This window comes from Mirounga angustirostris, unplaced genomic scaffold, assembly GCF_029215605.1.
Source record: "Mirounga angustirostris isolate CCGP_5_RB_7025 unplaced genomic scaffold, mMirAng1.0.hap1 SCAF_12, whole genome shotgun sequence".
NCBI classification, from domain to species: domain Eukaryota; kingdom Metazoa; phylum Chordata; class Mammalia; order Carnivora; family Phocidae; genus Mirounga; species Mirounga angustirostris.
The window spans coordinates 108,467,166-108,487,330 of NW_026991720.1; the positions used below are offsets into that span (position 1 = coordinate 108,467,166).

The 20,165-nt window shown below is 37.7% G+C and overlaps 1 long non-coding RNA gene across 1 annotated transcript in view; it reads left to right on the forward strand.

Annotated features, from left to right (window-relative positions):
* The first annotated feature begins 3,009 nt into the window (after nt 1-3,009).
* Nucleotides 3,010-20,165, forward strand: part of LOC135362145 (uncharacterized) — a 53,792-nt gene continuing 36,636 nt past the window's right edge. Inside the window, exons 1-4 of the long non-coding RNA XR_010406647.1 lie at nt 3,010-3,519; nt 9,335-9,537; nt 12,575-12,757; nt 17,468-17,582. This is a non-coding gene — a long non-coding RNA (uncharacterized LOC135362145). The remainder of the gene's footprint in view (nt 3,520-9,334; nt 9,538-12,574; nt 12,758-17,467; nt 17,583-20,165) is intronic.

Here is a 20,165-nt window from a genome sequence, read left to right on the forward strand (position 1 = left end):
CCTGAAGTCGCTGCAGGCACCACCCCTCCCTCCAGAGCTCCCGATGGAGTTGGAACCGGCTCTAGCTCCTCAGGTGCTGGAGCAGCTGTGAGAGGAGAAAAGCTCACCCCGAGCCCGCTCTCCGTGGGCCTTTGCGGAGACAGAACCCAGCCCAGGGCCTCCCAGAGAAGCCGCAGCCAGGAAGGAGCCCTCCCTGGGGTGTCTCCCCGACTGCAGTCCACCCGCTGGATGCTCTGCGCCCAGTCTTTGCTCCAGGCCCCACACCAGCCTCTGGGGGCTCGTCCCTGTGGGGCCAGCACCGACCCATCCCCACACACCACAAACACCCAGCCCCAGCCTTCTCACCCTCGGGCTCGGTCTCCGTGGGCTCCGGCTCCTGGACCACTGTCCGGTGACCAAGCACCTGGGACAGTGGTCTGGGGGGTGTTGGAGGTCTTGCCCGGCAATCCCCAGCACTTGTTTTGGGGGATGCCTGTGGGGTCAACCGCTCCGTCAGGGAGGAGGACATGTCCGCCAGCCGCCTCGGGAGGTCATCCGTGGCCTTCTGCAAAGACAGGGACGGGTAGCTGGCTGGAGGCATCACAGCCCTGCCGGGCCATCCTCACTGTCCTCCTGCCCAGTCCCCCTGCTGCTCCCAGATCAGACACAGTCCTGTGAGTGCACAGCCCTGCACCCTGGATGCAGTGACCCATCCCTGCAGGGCTATCTGGATAAACCCTGGGTAGAAGGGGCAGCGCCCACACACCCCATCCGACACGGCCAGCCTTGACCTTGAACATGACCTGCCCACTGGGAATCTGACCCCTCATCAGCCTGCTCCTGCTCAGGGTGGCCCCACCCTGCATGACCCCTCTTTACACACACACACACACACAGAGACACACACGCACGCACACACACACTCACACACAGACACGCACAGACACACACACACGGAGGGGGGCCTGGGGCTGCACAGGCAGATCAGAGCGTGTGGGGCTGGGTGGCAGGCTCTGGGCCTCCTGGTGTCACCTTTCTGTCCTTCCGGCCAAATGGCCAGAGGCTGTGGGGAGCCCTGATTCGACATCCCCAGCGGGGGACAGTGTTTGCAGGGCGCTCTTTCTTCAGCCTGCAGCGTCCAGATTTGGGGAAGCAGCACCCGAACATGCTTTTTGTTGGAGGGTCTCCAAAGAAATGAGCTGGGCAGGGGGCTGTCTCTGGAATGTGGGTGCCTGGTTACCGGGGTTCCAAATTCTGTTGGGCTCTGTTGTCAGGGAAGTGAGGTCACCAGTGCCTGGGGTCCCCTTACCCAACTTCCTCCTCACACAAGACCCCCGCCCGAGGGCCCCCTCCCCCGGCTGCTCAATGCTCCCCCTCCCCCCATGCCCCATCCATACAGTGACTCCCTCAAATGGTTCTAGTTAAGTTGACATTTCTAACCTGGTAGGAGTGAAGAGCAGATTGCTGCTGCACATCTTCAAGTGTGATATCGGTCATTTCATTTGGCATTAGTGTACAATGTATTTAGTGAATATCCACTCTCTACCAGGTAGTATAGATTGGTCTCTTGAATTCCGTGTTGACACCTTCTGAGCAGGAGCTTGGGAGTTAGGACAGATGCTGAATGGAAGACTCACACTTAATGTTTGTGATTCTTTCCTCTTATGTGTCATATGCATATACACACAAGATATGGTATATCTAGTAGTAAACCTTGGCATTCATTTAAATGATCACTTATCCTTTTCTATGCTGGTTGCCTAGGGGAATCTGATTGGATGCTCAGTCATAGTGTATCTTTCTCATATCTGATTTATATGTTTGGTTTTTTTCTCTTATTTTTCTTTCTATTTGATTAGTCTCATTAGACATGTATTTTTTTAATTATAACTAATAATCCAAGGTTATTTTTGGTTAAGTGTGGAATATTAGTAAATTATTAGTAAAAATTAAGTACTCTACTGAACGCTAATCTCAGAAAACTATGTTATGTAAGAACATTATGGTTATATTTTACTCACCAAGTTATTGAATTTTGCTAATAATTTAATATTTGCAAAGCAGTTTCAGAGACTATCAGTATAAAAAGATCATGTGAATTTCTAAATTTAGTTAAATGTTTTTAATTTTATAAAATACTTCGTTCCATTATTGATGGTCTTTGAGTTTCTTTCGTAAGTTTTTATATTGTGAATTGGAACTTCTCGATAACCCTAGAAATGAAAATTGGAATACTGGGTAAAAAGCACATTAGTCATTTATCACTGATTTCTTAAGCTTGGCATTACAAACATAGAGAACTACTCTGAGTTCTTCATCCGCTTATTTAATTTCATTTTTATAAGCCATTCCTCTTAAATACTTTGTATTCCTAGACTTCCTCAAATGGTACCCCGGTTCAGCATTCAGCAGTTCAACCCCAAAGGTTTTCTGCAGAATACTAGAATAATATGAAATATAAAAACACATCAGCACATTTAGTATTTAGCTGACCTTTGGACTCATGGGTTAGATCTGAGGAAGGTAGAAATCAAAAAAGCTATTTGATCTCCAAAACTTTATCTGTTGATCAGCCCTGAGAAGGACACTGACAGATATCCAGTTTATTGATGGCAGGTGTTAAGTGAGTTGTTTTTCTTCCGTTTGAAGAGGAAATCAGGTTCTATAATTGGTTTCATTCAAACTATTAATTTTTTTATGTGTAATCAGGCAAGTTTAGATCAAATTAGAGAAAGGCATCTTGAGTCAAAGCCAACTTCAAAGTTTATATAGATAAGAAATCCTTATTGTCTTCTTGGACTAAATTATCTTAAAATACAGGCAATCTGGGATCCAGTGTCTATGGCCGGGCTTCAGGAGGCCATTGATGTTCCCAGTAATTTTATGTCAAAGTTGGTATGTGACTTTATTTCTCTAAGGATAATCCATTGGAAACCTGTGGGTTTTTCTCTCTGGTAAGAATTTATGAATATATTTTTTAGAAGATTTATTTATCCATTTTAGAGAGAAAGAGCAGAGGGGAGGGGCAGAAGGAGAGTGAGAAAGAATCCCAAGCAGACTCTGCGCTGAGCACAGGACCTAATGCGGGGCTTGATTTCATGACTTAGAGACCATGACTGAGCCAAAACCAAAAGCCTGGATGCTCAACCAACTGCGCCACCCAGGCACCCCAAAATTTATGAATATTTTAAGTGGATAATGAAAATTAGTATAGTAGTTTTAAAAAATCTGCCTTATAAATCATACTAACCTAGAATACAGGTAAAATATACAACAATTTCTTTTAACATAATACACTTTTTAATGAGTTGCCCCATTGTCCTTTTCTTAGTACTGTTCTTATTTTCCTTTTTCTTTTGTAGGGCTGAGATGCTTCTAGATCAGTACCGAAAGAAGTCAAAGCTCTTCCATACTACAGTTGTCCTGGCCCCACTAGGAGATGATTTTCGCTACTGTGAACGCATAGAATGGGATCATCAGTATAAGAATTATCAGCTGCTTTTTGATTATATGAATTCTCATCCTGAGTATAATGTTAAGGTAATTTGAAAATATTTAATTATGATACTGTATTTGAAGTTGAGCCTTCATTATTAAATGAGGCTAAAACACAACAGCCTTAGTTTCTTTGTCCCACATCCCAATATTTCCTAGAATATGTAGTTTGTATGTAAGAGTGTAGTTCTTAAAGAGGAAAATTATCTAGTACTATAGTTGCATTTCTGAAGTTGTCCCTTTCCCCCCATTCCTACAGCATTAAAGAGACTTTACTTTTATGTAGTTGTAAATATGCACCTACTAAGTTGTGATCTTCAGTTTTCAGTGATGTCCTGTTTTTCTACCAGCATCAAAAGTTTGTTTCTGACGGCTGCATCCTTGTGATTTTAGTAATGTGACGGGCAATGCAGATGAACGTGTCATGAATTTTGCAAATTAATGTCTTGTGTCCAGAGAATACACTAGCATCTTTCTTAGTTGAGAAGACTTCCAAAATTAATCATTTACCTGTAGTTCTTTCTCTCTTTTTTTGTTTCCCTTTTGGAAAATTTTGAATGTACCCTAAAGTTTTGAGAACAACTTAAGTACCCTTCCCCTGACCCCTGCCTCCCCATATCCATAGCTCAGCTACCACATTGATCAACTCGAGGTCACTCTCACTTCAGCTGTGCCTCACTGTCCTCTCTCACCCTCTCCCAGGGATTATTTTGGAGGAAATAGTAGTCATGTAGTTTCATCTGTAACCATTTCATTATGTATCTAAATGATAAGGACTCTGTTTAAAAATACAATCATAATGCCACTATTATATCTAAAAAATTAACAATAATTCAATATTATCATATATCCAGATAGATTCAGATTTTCCTGATCACATACAGGTATTTTTTTTAAGCATATGTTTCATGAGTCAGGATTCAAACAAGAGTCCTATATTAGACCCTATATGAGAAAATTACCCAATGTGTTTATTATATTCACATACTAACCTATGAGACAGTAGAATATTTGTGGAAATACTACAGAAAGGAAGAGATGTTACTGTTTAGGAAATTAGAAAGCTGATGATAGGTCACATTTTATGTAGGGAGAATTCAAGTTTATTAAGTAAATGTAAATAATATTAAATAGTTAAATAAACTTAAATAAAATGCCAGGTGTATTCAAGATACTTACAACTGAATTTCTACCAAATTATGAACTTTAGGTCTATGTTTAAATCATCTCTATAATCTCCTCAAAGATGAAGCTGATACACAAACATTTACTTAGGGGATGGCATATGCAGATGGGTATTTTATCCCTAAGTACATCTTCCTAGTGAATGGTTTTGAGATCCATAAAAGGATCTACCACTCATTCTAAAGAATTAAAGTACTGATTTTTGTATTTTACCTATTTCCTTCTTTGCCCAGTAGGGCAATTTGTAAAGTCACTTTAAAAAGCATCCAACTCTTGATTTTGGTTCAGGTCATGGTCTCAGGGTCACATACTTAAGATTTCCTTCTTGTATCATTTCAAAAGAAAAAACACTAACCATGATGATAGAAGGGAAAATAAGGTTACTTTTGTAAGATTTGGCAATGATTTGAATGAGCGGGGGGGGGGGCAGGGGGAGGGGAGAGAGAGACTCTCAAGCAGACTCTGTACTGAGTGCGGAGCCCAATGTGAAGCTCATTCTCATGACCCTGAGATCATGACCTGAACCAAAATCAAGAGTTGGATTTCTTAACCAACTGAGCCATCCAGGCGCCCCACAGTATATTCAATTTTAATACTGTATATTATCTTTAATATCCATTTGATAAATACATCACGATTTGTCCATTGTATTATTGATGGACATTTGGGTTGTTTCCAGTTTTTGTGTATTACAAATAAAGCCATTTTGAATATTTTGTGCATGTTTTTATATACATGTATGTGAATTTATGTGGGTATAAAATGGGATAGAAATTTTTGGTCACTGGGTATGCACATGTTCAACTTCAGTAGATATTGCCAAATGGTATCCCAAAATAGATGCACTAGTCGTTGCATTGTATGACAATTTCAGTTGCTGTACTTCCTTACTCAGATTTTTTGTTAGGATTTTTTTTTCATTTTTATTTTTTTATGATCGATATGATGGTTTTATTTTATATTTCCCTGGTAGTTAATGAATTAAACCTCTTTTCATAAGTTTATTGCCATTTAGGTATCCTCTTTTGTGAAGTGACTATTTAAATCTTTTGATGACTTTTCCTTAAATTGGGTTGTCTGTTTATTTTGTACCATTTATAACTCTTTTATATATTTTGGTTTGAGTCTTCCTTCAGATAAAAGTTATGCAAATATTGTCTCCCACTATGTGAGCCTGTTTTTTAATTTCTTTCTTAATGCTGTCTTTTGATAAACAGAAATTCTTTGTTTTAATTAAATCTAATATAACAGTATTTTCCTTTCCATGTCATGTTCTGCTTAAGAAATTTTTGTTTATACCCCATAATTATGAAAATACGCTTCCTATGAAGCTGTCCTCCAGAAGCTTTATTTTTTTACCTTCAATATTTAGGTCTGTAATCTGTTTGGAATTGATTTTTTTGTGAATTGTATGAAGACAGGGATCAAGGTGCATTTTTGCCCATATGGGTATCTACCACCATTTATTGAAAAGACCAGTGTGCCCACTTTACTGCAGCATCATCTTTTTCATTAATTTTGAGTGAAACTATTTGTGTGGCTCTTGTATAGACTCTATTCAATTTTGTCTATTTAGTCTCGGACTGTCTTAATTACTATAGTTTTAGAATGGATCTTAATTTCTGATAGCATAAGTCTTCTAATTTTGTTTTCTTTCTCAAGATTGCATTGGTTTTCTTTATAGTTCTGTATAGGTTTAAGATCAATTTTTAAATTTCTACCAAAAAAAGTTGGAATTTTGATTGGCATTGCATTGAACCTATAGATCAATGTGAGTACCGTTAACTTCTTTACAAATATTAGGCCATCCATGAATGTGGTATATTCCATGTATAAAAATACACTTGACTTTTGCATTCTAACCTTGTACCCAGTAACCTTCATGCATTTCCTTTCTTTCTGGAATTTTTGTCACTCAAGTGTCGGCTGCTTTGATTGTCCTTAGATACCTTCAAACAAAAGCTTTTTTTCTCTCTGTGGTTTATCTAGTATCTGTTCTCTGTAGGATGTTTGAAGTTATTTTGTCCAAGCCAGAAGCTTCAGTTTATTATTTTCTTTTAATGAAAGGAAAAACCCAAGTAAGCAATTGAATTTAGATGGCTAAAAAATTGACATTGTACCAACCAAGCCAGTCAGTTTCCCATTGGTCATCACTTATTTAACAATTTATGTATTTTTCTCATATGTTGCTCTGATAGAGGAGTTTGATTATGTTTAAGATTAAGGTTATGTTAAAGATATAATTTGTTGCCTTTTGAAGTAAAAAACATCTACCTTTTTTTTTGGTTATTTGGAATACGTACTTTGAGCTACCAAGAGACTATAGAAAAATTCACTCTTAAATAATTTCTTTTGAAACTACTCTAGGATAGATACAGGATTATATATCAGTCCTTTGAGATTGAATTAAATTTGTGAGAATGCTCACCAGGCTACTTAAATGAACTTTGCCTGGGGCAATTGCCAAGAAGGAAATACTTTCATCTTGGCTAATACCAAAAATTAGTTACAATATTCTAAAAGGGTATACTTTGTTGTGAATATTAACTCTGTAGCATGCCACAGTTCCCTAAAATCTGAAACTGAAGGGAATTTTTGTTATCTCATAGAAATCCCTTTTTATATAGATGAGAAAGTGAGTCAGAAATTTAGATTGTTGAATATTTTTTACTTTTATCAGTATACTTCCCTGAGCTTGTCTGTACTATTGGGCCTGAAGTTAATGCTGTATTTCTTTGCATTTGTGACCCTCATGGTTATACACACACACTTATATTCTGCTTCTTAGAATGTGTTAAGTGAGTAATAAATAACACTTAATTTTTGAGTACTTACTATTTGCTATTAATGTTTTCTTTTAGAGAGAGAGCATGCACTTTGGGGGTGCGGGGGCGTGGGGATGGGGAAAGGGAGAGAGAGAATCTTAAGCAGGCTCCATGCCCAGCACAGAGCCCAATGTGGGGCTCGATCTTATGACCCCGAGATCATGACCTGAGCTGGAACCAAGAGTCAGGTGCTTAACCAACTGGGCCATCCAGGCACCCCTGCTATTAACTTTTTAAAGTGCTTCACTTTAGTTAACTTATTTAATTCTCTGAACATTTTCTGGTAGGTACTATAATTATCCCCATTAGAGATGAGGAAACTGAGGCACAAATATAATAACTTTCCCAAGATACATTGTATTTGGTGAAGCCAAGATAAGACTAGGTAATATTATTGAAAATTGCTTTTCTGTGATGTAAACATAAGGATTTAGAAATAATTATCTATTTTGCTGTTATAAAATTTATTGTGTCACAGGTACATGATAACTTCTATTTGTCTTACTAATATCATCATGTTTCCAGCTGAAATTTTGCCTTTGCAATAGAAAAATGATAGCTAAAACTTAGACCATTATTTCCCAGTTGTGTTTCTAAGCATTTTACTTAGATCCCTCTTAGCTGTAACACAGACACAGAGACAATATATAAATATGCTCAAAACCACATTGTTAGGTAAATGGTAGAGATGGAATTCAAACCAATGCTATCTGGATCCAGGTTCTGTGCTGTTCTTAACCACTCTTCTAGAGTGCTACTCACTGTTTTTAACTACTCTTTTTTTTTTTCTTAAGATTTTATTTATTTGACAGAGACACAGCTAGAGAGAGAACACAAGAAGGGGGAGTGGGAGAGGGAGAAGCAGGCTTCCTGCAGAGCAGGGAGCCCGATGTGGGGCTTGATCCCAGGACCCTGGGACCATGACCTGAGCCAAAGGCAGATGCTTAATGACTGAGCCACCCAGGCACCCCTGTTTTTAACTGCTCTTAATTATTTTTCTGCCACATTGAATCAAAGTAGCTTTTAGTATCTGTGTGTGTGTGTGTGTGTGTGTGTATCTGTGTGTGGTAGGAAACAACAAAAATAGCATCTTAATATTCAAAGAAATACATTCCCTGTTAAATTCTCTGTTTATCTCTAAAAACACTGCCTTTTAATATCTGTTTACATGGTGTGGTATAATACTTCTTTTTTCCTTTGATTTATGGAATAGTTTGGGCTCATAAAAATGGATTTATGTTCTGGTAATTTAAATCATTAGTCAAAAGACCTTTTCATTTGAGCAGTCAACCTTGCAGTTCTTGTCACTCTTTGTGTTTTACTTCTATTCAATGTTACCTGCTGGTAGAGCAAGTCCATTTTTTTAATGACCTGCTGTTCTTAAAGTCTCCCTTATGAGAGCTCAAGCAAGGGGGATGGGGAGGCCAGGGGAGTGTATGTGCATATGACATATGAAAATACTTAATGGTTAACCAAACTGTATGTAAATATTTTATTTTTGCTGCTTCCTCCCATCTTTTATTCATCTCTGAATTATTCTATTCCCTGACCCTTGCACACTTTGAAATTCTGGAGATTGGTAAGGTGTTTTCAGATCCACAGATTTGTATATCTCAGTAGTTCTTCTAACCCCTTAGGGGTGTAAGTTTTATTTTAGTTTACTTTGGGACCTGATGCAAGTGAAAGAGCTACTGTATATTTTTCCCCCTGCTTTTGAGTTTTGTAAAATCTGAGCTAGAATTTCATCTTAACTGGAAAGCGCATCTTAAATATTTACTGTTAACTTTTCCTTTTAGTGCTAGAAGTAATTTTAAGGTAGAGATGAATAAGTGTCACTTTTTTTTTATTAGATACAGTTTGGGACTTTATCAGATTATTTTGATGCACTGGATAAAGAAGATGTAACCATTAGAAAGAATAGCCAATCCATGTTCCCTGTTCTAAGTGGAGATTTTTTCACTTATGCTGACCGAGACGATCATTACTGGAGCGGCTATTTTACATCCAGACCCTTCTACAAACGAATGGATAGGATATTGGAATCCCATCTAAGGTACAAAATTTACGTTTAGAAAGCTACATTAATTATTCACCTTTTTTATGTGATCATAGCACATAGCATAGCATAGAGTTTTGCATAATATACAACATGTATGCAGTATTGGGATGTGTTTAATGTAATTGTGAAATTTTAATGCAATCAGAGCTATGTCTCCAGTGCATAATCAGATTATTATATGGGCTTTTGTTCTGAAAAAAGCAGTTTATCTGATTAGACTTTCTCCTGTATCTTATGTTTTATATGTTTCTAATTAATTACTGGTATTGTTTGCACACCGTGATAATATCCAGTGGCATTGTTATGTGTGTCTGCAGGTCAGTAGCCAGACAGACTAAATTGCTGGAAACAAGCAAGGGTCACAAGGAACAAACAGGGCCTCTCTGTGGCTAAAATGTGGGCCTCAAAGTACACAATCTAAAACTAATGTATTTTATATGTGGGAGAACTTCAGAGGCTCCACCTCAGTTCTCATTTATTGAAACATATTTCTATAGGTGTGATTCTCTGCTTAGAAGAGCAAAACTTGAAAGAGATGAGAACTGATGGCGGCAGAGTGATTGGCTGAAAAAGCATAGTGACAGGGAGAAAGCAGAAAAGTCAGGAGAAAACAAAAACGCTCTAACCAGCGTTGTCCAGTAGAACTTTCAGTCACTGTCCAACAGAACTTTCTGCAGTGGTAGAAATCTTCTGTTTCTGTTTTCTGCACTGTTTAGTATGGCCACTTGCCACATGTAACTGTTGAGCACTTGAAATGTGACCAGTGTGGCTGAGGAAGTGAACTCTTAATTTCCTTTAATTTGAGTTGATTTAAATGTAAATAAATAATCACACGTGGCTAGTAGCTATCTTTGTGGGTCCTGTTGCTTTTTGGTAAGGATGAACCACCCTGGGGGCTCCTGGGGCTCTCTCTATGTGTGTGTAGCGTGGGAGCTTAATTCATTTTCAGGATGAGTTCACTTTCAGCTTAGTTCAGATCATGAATTCATGATGATTAATTTTCATGATGAATCTCAGTATTAAAAATAAAAAGTCATGTTATATCTACCTTCTTCTCCGTACTGGTAGAAATAGTACATTTTGGAAAGCCCTTTTATAAAGATCGTGAATTTCTCCCAGAGTTGTACTTTGGTATAGTAGTGTGTTTTTTTTTATTTTTACTGTTTCATGCTGTCAGCATTATTTCAAAAGCCTGACCTTTGCCTTTTTTTTGGGATATTCACAAATGTGCCAGATGGATACGTATTCCTGTATTTGTAATAAAATAGTATTTCTATATTAGAGAGATTGATGCATTCTTGCCCAATAGAATATTAATTCTCTGTTACTCTAAACTACCTATGATAAAAACAGAGAACGTACTAAGTAATGTAGAGATTCTTTTGGACTACTGCACTTTTTTAAAAGTGTCAACTATTTTTTAGTGACAAAGAGTTACAAATATTGATTCAATTTTAATTTATTGAACATATTTAAGGTGAAGTACTTAGTGTGAGTAATAATATATTTTGAAAATTCTGCTTTAAAATAAAATGACAAAAAACCATATAATAATGACAAATTTCAAAATGTAATCAACTTACTTGAAAATAAGTTTATTGTCTGATTATAGATATTTCATCTTGATGCTCATTTGTAAAACATTTGGATAGGATAGAGGAGTATAAAGAAGAAAATATTTTTTAAACCCCCTTTTTACATTTTGGGATATCTATATGTATAGGTACTCTTTGCAAAGCCAGGAATATGTGCTATGGGTATAGATGGACATATATACACAATTTCTTTAATTCAAACTTAGTGTTTCTCCTGCCATGAATTTTAGAAAGATTAGAATTTAAAGGCAGAGATTATTTAGTATCTTCTAATTATTTCAAAATTTAAAACAATTCTTTTTTTTTTTTGAGTACTTTAAATTTGTCCTTTTCCTTATATTGTGATACATTTTCAAGCTGCCTTGGTTTTCTCTCCATCCTTCTTAATATGTTTGGCATAAAGAACCTTCTTAAACTTTTTACTTCATCAAGCCATCTCTCTTTTTTTTTTTAAGATTTTATTTATTTATTTTTAAAGATTTTATTTATTTATTTGACAGAGAGAGACACAGAGAGAGAGGGAACGCAGCAGGGGGAGTGGGAGAGGGAGAAGCAGACTCCCCGCGGAGCAGGGAGCCCCATGCGGGGCTCGATCCCAGGATCCTGGGACCATGACCTCAGCTGAGGGCAGACGCTTAACGACTGAGCCACCCAGGCACCCCAAGCCATATCTCTTTTTTAAAGAACTTTTTCGAAACCTGTCTTGAACCATATCCTCTGATGAAAAAAATAAAGCATGAAAATGATAAGTCCCCATATTCTTGCTCAAAAACTACTCGTAAGCCCAAGTGTTTTTTCTTTAAAATAAACGAGAAGCGACAGCATATGTTTTATCACCTTTCAGTTTATATTGTTACTTTCCCTCTAGTTGTCGAATGTTCTCATTCAGCACAGAGACTAGCTGTTGTCACTGAGCTGTCAGGCCATCGCTTTCTGCCTCTCCTTCACTGTTAGTCTCCCACTCATGTGACCATTTCTGCACCGTCTCTCCTTTAATGTATGTATGTGAGAGTGAATGGCTTTCTGGTGATGAAGTTCCTGGTATGTGTCTGGGCTGATCTTGGAGAGAAGAAAGGGCAGCAACCATTATCCACTTTTTACTGCTGTTTCGAGCTTTTTTTTTTTTTTCCACTATGTTATACATAAGTACACCTATCTCGCTGCCAGTGGGTACTGGCTTCTTTCCAGGACCATCTAGAACAAGCGTCCTTTATATCAATTTAGACATGATGTTCTCTGATGATTGATAATCTAGATATATTAGATGGATACCTAGATGGTTTTATAGGAATGTTTATTATCAATATCTTTTTTATCAATTGTGCTGAAATGTGGATTTTTTAAAAAATGCATTTAAAAATTGTATCAGTACCACATATTTTAAATAGTAAATGTTTGTTTTGAAATAAGAATTAATGACTGTTTTATACAATTAGGGCTGCTGAAATTCTTTACTATTTCGCCCTGAAACAAGCTCAGAAATACAAGATAAGTAAATTTCTTTCATCATCCCATTACATGGCACTGACAGAAGCCAGAAGAAATTTGGGACTGTTTCAACATCATGATGCTATCACAGGAACTGCAAAAGATTGGGTGGTTGTGGATTATGGTACCAGGTAATATAATTATTAAAAAGTGATTATAAAACAATTTTTTTTTAATTTTGGGTCACAGGCTTATATCTTTGATGAAATTGTTAATGTACATCAGACCATATCAATAATGACATCCCTTATAAGTATTGCTATAGAAAAACAACATCAATATTCAAAGCATTTTTCAAGAATTGTATGGAGAATGTACTAGCTGTCCTAACTTTTTATTGCAGTGCATTTCTGCAAATGGAGTAGTAAAACATTATTATAAAGCTGATTCTGTTTTCTCCCAAGTATAATGTGGTAATTGGGGTTACCTTGTTGACCAGGGATTTGGTATCAAATAAATCATAGCTGTAATCCAAGGAGATAAAGAGCCATACTTGATTGTATAGCAGTTTAATTTCATCCTATTTCATATCCAGTTGTTCTCAGCCTAGAGTTTAGCCAGGAAGTAGAAGAACCTAGAAACTTTGACATATATAGATGATATAAGGAATTGGGATGAGAAGGGTTGGCTTGGGTATTGATATCAAAACCATCTTCAACTCTTAGAAGGTCTGTGAGATGAGTGAGGGAGGGGAAGCTCAGTTATTTTCACATTGCAGGATTGGAAACAGTGAGTACAGGCTTTAGCTCAGAACAGCAGGAGACTTTGTAAATAGTGCTTCCCAATAATCAAAAGGCTTACCTTTTGTGATAGTGAGATTTCCATCATCATGCCCTAGTTTGGGTAACCATTCATTAGGATCATTGTAGAGGAGATTCCTATGTTGGGGAAGGAGTTTTGACTATTATTTCATTATGGCTTAGTTATTATTTCTTCCAGATTTTTTCCTATCAAAAATGGTGTACTTCAATAATATTTTAAAATTGTTAAAGTGTGCTCTGATTTTCTTATAATACAGATTTAAGAAGTGAACCTCTTTTTTTAATAAATGCTCTCTCCCGTATGTTAAAAGTGTATACAACGTATAAAGTCAACATTACAGATTGATCCACAACTGATATCACTAATCATTATAAGTGTTAATTAAAATTTTAGTTATAGTATTTTGACTGCCTTTCTAGATATTTGAAAAACAAATTCTTGAGGTTTCATTAGTTGACTTGAATCCTTGAAAATATATTCATGGTAGCATCTTGAATATCTTCTCAGTTTTCTTGTGGCAAATGTATTTGGCATCTGTTGAGGTTGAGCTGGGCTTAAAATGGAAAACATTCATTGGCTGATAATGATAATTGGTTTTTCTCCCACAGAAGGCATTTTTTAAAATAAGGTCAGATCCTCCATTTTTTTCCTTTTCACCTGCTCCTGTCTTCTTGGTTTATTGAATTTAAAAGTGAGGCTTATATTCAGAAAAGAGTTCCTAAGAGGAAATGAAGAAGTCATTCTCCTATACTGTCTACCTGCTCTCTCTCTGGCTGCCATATTGAAAGAGACTTGGGTACAGGTCATTGAGTTTTTGCAACTGAACATTTTCTATCTCATAACCTTTCCAGAAGGGCTGTCATTAGTTCCTCCATATGTTTGGTTATGCTTTTAGCTTATAAAAACATCACCATACAAAATTGCATCTTAGAGAAAAAAGACAATAATTCTCAAATTATACTTGACATTTGTAAATTTGCTTTGCGAGCACTTCACACTTCATTGAGAAGTCATACACAATTATCAAGTCATTAGCATAGACATTTTAAGTAGGAAATTTCAAAACACAAGTTAGAGAGTTATAAACAAAGAGGCAGCTAGCATTGGGTGCTCTCTTGTTCTTAGACTGTTGACTGTTTATTCAAATGTTGGCAGAAGTGTCCCTGTGAACAAGTGTATGAGTTAAGGATTGCATTTGGCTGCTAGTAATAACAACTTAAAACTGAATAAATCCTATCCTACTTATTTTTATGCCACGTGGAAGAAGTCTGCAGGTCCCCAGTTCAGGTATAGCAGCTCTACAGTGCCGACAGGGGTCCAGACCCTTCTAGCTTTCTCTTCTGCCATCTAAAGGTGATTCTTACTTAGAGTACTGCTCTCAACAGTAGATTGAATGTTTATATAATTATCACCTGGAGAACAAGAATACATCATGGCTATTTGAAGGTTAATTCTAATCATGGCATGAAAAAATGAATTAGAGGGGGACAGTGTTTGTGATGGATGTTCAGCCTAAAAGTGGATAATGGGGCTATGTGCAAGAGAAGAAATGGTAATGAGATCAGTTACAGAAATATTTAGAATTCTGCCTATTTCTATGTTGTAGTTAAGGTAGGTAGGAGAAAAAAATGAACAAAGGGTAAGTATGAGGGCCCATATGTATAGATCAAACTTCACTGACAAACATGATAGTATCTGCCTGAAACAGTAGTAATGATACCAGAGTAGAAAACTGTGATTTCTAAGTGATGGTCCAGTTCAGTGATAATAAAATACGGGCATGTTAGAAAATTAGAGGCTCTGGGAAATCCCACAATGATGAATTGTTGAAACATTAAAATTTTGCTTTACCCAATGTTTCCCAAACTTATTTACTGTGTTTAGTCTTGTTTTGCTTTAAACAGAATGGCTTTATGCATCCTGAGAAAGCATTTGGGGAATACACTACCAGTTCTTAGTGCTTACCTCGTTAGAAGACTGTGCATGTGCCTTTAGGATACAAACATTGATGTGTGGCATTCCCTCAGTTTAAGCTCCAGTGCACTGTAATACATATAAGGTTTTAGCTGATGGAGAACGTGACTTTTTTTTTTTTTAAGATTTTATTTATTTATTTCACAGAGAAAGAGACAGTGAGAGAGGGAACACAAGCAGGGGGAGTGGGAGAGGGAGAAGCAGGCTTCCCGCTGAGCAGGGAGCCTGATGCGGGGCTCGATCCCAGGACCCTGGGATCATGACCTGAGCCGAAGGCAGATGCTAAACGACTGAGCCACCCAGGCGCCCCAAATAATAGATTTTAAAGAATAGCATTGACCGTTCTAAGGAGTCTAGTTTTTTGTTGTTTCGATTTTTTTTTTTAATCAGTGAGGAATTAAAGGTAAACTACAGCTCATAGTAGCCGTTCTAGGAAGGGTAGTGGATCCTAAGTATAAGCTGTATCAGTCTGTTCTCAATTGGACAAGAATTTGGGTTTGGGGTTGTTTTTTTTTTTTTTAAGATTTTTATTTATTTATTTGAGAGAGAGAGTCAGAGAGAGGGCACAAGCAAGGGGAGCAGCAGAGGGAGACGGAGAAGCAGGCTCCCTGCTCAGCAGGGAGACCGACGTGGGGTTTGATTCCAGGAACCTGGGATCATAACCCCAGCCAAAGGCAGACGCTTAACCGACTGAGTCACCCAGGCACCCCAGGAATTTGGTTTTGATTGACTGTTCTTATACCAAAGAAAAAATGAAAAATAACAATACTTCTGGAATATTATGCATGGGCAATTGTGACTAATTTATTTAAAATTATTCTATCTTTAAATAGCTCTAATATTAAATTAAAAAACCAAGAGAATTATCATATATTTACAAAGAGAAAATAAAAGACTATCAGGGAGGCAGGTGGGTGCATCAGAACCAGGTAGGAGCCCAGAAATCCCCATGCCAGCTTTCATGTTCTTCCCTTACTTTTTAGCTATATGGTAAAATTAGGTCCAAGAACTTTGTAAACTCTTAATGCATTATATTAATTTCAGAATATTTTTTCTAGAACCAGAGAGGTACATTTGGAAGAAAATTTCACAGTTCTGAAAATCTGATGCTACTTAAGTAGTTCGCAATGCAAGCCTAGCTCGTCATGCCATTGTTGAGCTTCTGCAGCCTGTAATGCTTAAGAAAATATAATTCCTTCAAAAAAAAAGAGAAAATATAATTCTTCATAAATGCTTTCAATGTGTTCCTATGTCACAGAAGTATGTTCTGTTCCTGATTTTTCTTGACAACTAGATTCGAAATGACGAAACCTTAAACCAGTGGTTGCCATAGTTTTTTCAAGTTTGTAAATTTGCTTTATATTCAGTTCTTTCTAGTAAAAGGGCAGTGTGTTTTATAGACTAGTAAACCTAAGTGTGATTAAGCAATTCTCTGAATCCTGCTTTCTGTTTGCTTAGATGACTCCCTGTGGTCATCCTTGCCACCTGCCCGACCCCTGAACATTAGGGGGCCACGGTTATAATAAACGTTTGCCTGGGAAAATGTCACTGCTGTAGAATGAATGGTATTTCTAATAAATAGCACATGGACAATATAGAAGGGTTTTAATTAGAAATTTTTTAAGACTTTTTTTTTTTTAAAGATTTTATTTATTTATTTGAGAGAGAGAATGAGAGAGAGCACATGAGAGGGGGGAGGGTCAGAGGGAGAAGCAGACCCCCCGCAGAGCAGGGAGCCCGATGCGGGACTCGATCCCGGGACTCCAGGATCATGACCTGAGCCGAAGGCAGTTGCTCAACCAACTGAGCCACCCAGGCGCCCTAATTAGAAATTTTTATAGCTGGGAGGGAATGTTTGTAGATCACCTAGGCCAGTCAAGTTGTAAACATTTTTATTTTCTATTTTCAGCACTTTTTGTCTAATGAAAAACCTTATACTCCATTTTTATAGCATGCGCCTGTTCTGATACCTTGTAAGGTTTTGTTTTCACTTGAGATTGCAAATATCAGGTGGTATGTATTTGCCATTTGGGAAATGATAATAAACATCCCTTGGAAAAGTTAAAAGCTGAAATTTTTTCTTAAAAATGTCATTTCCTCCTCAGCCTTATGTTTACACAACACTGCCCTTTGTCAGAGTGCAACGTGGAAGGTTTTACTCAGACGTGACTTGCTTTTTGGAACATGTTACCCATAGGGTCCGACTGTACAACATCCAAGGTAAGAAAACAAAGCAATAGCTGTGAAACATGTACTCTGGTTCTGGAATTCTTTGTGTGTCATTTTTAATAAACTAGCAATTGGTTTTTTGTGTGGGGTTTTTTTGTTATGTTATGTTAATCACCATACATTACATCACTAGTTTTAGATGAAGTGTTCCATGATTCGTTGTTTGTGCATAACACCCAGTGCTCCATGCAGTACGTGCCCTCTTTAATACCCATCACCAGGCTCACTCATCCCCCCACCCCCTCCCCTCTAGAACCCTCAGTTTGTTTCTCAGAGTCCATCGCCTCTCATGGAGCAATTGGTTTTTGAACATGGTATTTATGGTGGTCTTTCCTAAACTTGTCATTATACTCACTGTGTGGTTTAAAAATATACTTAGCCTTTTGATAATCAGAAATGGTAAAACATTTAACTCTACATATGTATGTTCTTTCCCTATATATATCTCCTCTTACGTCTCATAATATTTGTCTTGGTCATGAGTTCATTAATTGGAATCTTTATTTCTAAGATCTAAAAACAGTGGGGTTTTTTGTTGTTGTTTTAATTTTACAAAATGGGAATTCTGTCAATTACGGCTTTCAGTTAGTAGATCATTGACCGTCTCTGACATGCACACACCCCCCCCACGTATGGCCTGCCTTAAATATGGAATGTATTACAATAGCAGGTGTTACTGGAATTTAACTTTCTTTTAAGAAAAACGTTCGTTACTAGTTCTTTCTGTTTACAAGTCTTTACCTGGGAGAGTATAAAATCGGGCGATTGTTTATTGCTTTTAGGATGGGACTGATGAGCAGCATCTTTATCAACCAAGTGACAGTAAATAGGCTTTTAATCCTCTTAGGGACTTAACCATGGGCAGTGGTTCTTGTCCTTCCTTAGGATTTGGATGGAGCCGTGGCTCCCAGACACCCTCAGAGTTGCACATTTATGTTGGTTCATGTTGAATTCACTTTTTTTAGAATGGAGTACTTTTCCAACCACAAATGTAATCCTAGTAACCAGACCACTTAACCATGGTATAAACTCTCTTAGAAAAGGACCTCATAAAAATGCCACTTTAGATTCTTCTTTGCTGTTAGCTAGGCTGAAAAAGTTAGAAAAGGAAATATTGTTTCCTTGAATCTTTATACCAGTAGATAATAAAGCGTTTGAAAACTAATGATAAAATATATGGGCAGGCGCTGTTTGCTTTTTGGGTTTTGTGGGGAAGCAAAGGGTACTGTGTTCAGGGAATGTTCACTTTGCTACCTACAAGAAAGTCTGAAATAATCTTTTATTGAGTTTTATTGAGTTTTCTAAAATCTCTGGTAAGCCAGAAACAATATTTTTGACCATCCTTTTCTACTCTTGCATAAGCCATTGTTCAACATCTCTGAGAGCTCTAAAATTATACCTTCAGCTACGGCCAGAGGTTTCATTTTATGGGTAGAAAGTAGCATCCCCATCACACAGGAGATGTGCTTATCTGCTTTTAGATTTGCTTAAAAAACTGTTGCTTGTAATGGAATGTTTCTTCCTTGAGTACAGCATGGCCCCCACTTTGGCCCAGGCCTGTGTCATCAAGCATGGTTTACTGTTGTTTTTCCTTAGGTCTACTTAGGAGGTAGGCTGTGTGACAGAGTTAATGCTGAAGCAGCTCGCCAGAGAATTCCTACTTCTCAGTCAAGTCCGTTTGCTTAATTGCTTTTCTTTTTGTTTAAATGAGTCTGTCACCATCATTGCAGCCTCAGAGTTTTCGCAGGTTGTCCAGGGGATCTGGAGCTCATCACAGAGGATGGTTTCCGTAAATTAGAGGGCCCTCTTCTGCTGCTGTGACTATAAGCTTAGTTTGCCGTCATAGCCCAGTGGTTGATTTGGAAATTAATAGGCTCTGACTTGACTGTGTACTCAACCCAACAAACATGCATTTACCAGGCCCTAAAAGCTTTTCTTTTCTCCTCTTTCCTTCTCCCCAGCTAAGCAGTCCAAAATGTCCAATGGCTGACTAGTAGCCCCTTTGCAGAACCAGGAACCACCAAGATTTAACTGCCTCCCAGCCCTCCAAGGTGACAATGCCAGTGGATTGGTCAGTTAAGAAAGAGAAGTTGTTCTCAACTGGACGCTTAGAGTATTAGCATAACAAAAATAATAATAATAAAATAAGAATACAGACCTCGAATTGCCTCTGGATGTCACATGGGTGGAATAAACAGGGTGAAGCATTTGGATGAGATTTCTGTAGCTTGAAAGCAGAAAGCTTCAGAAGTTGGTGGGAAACAACAGATAAATAAGTTAGGTATAACGTGAAGTTAACTTAGAGTGCTTCTCCAGATGGGTTTTACTGTTCTTGGCCTGGATTGAACCTGAAACCAGCGTGTATAACCATTCGAAGTGACATAGCGATCTTTATTTTTGCTCTCTCAAGCCCAGAGTGTTTATATTTTTTGTTTTTTTCCAACATGAAAGCGATCGGTGGGAGATGGAGATACCAGTTCACCTGAAAGGCTTTCATTCAAACTATACATCCTTCTATGTTTGTATCTGAGCCCCTCTCAACAAATCTCCCTCTTGGAAAAAATAAGCCCCGTT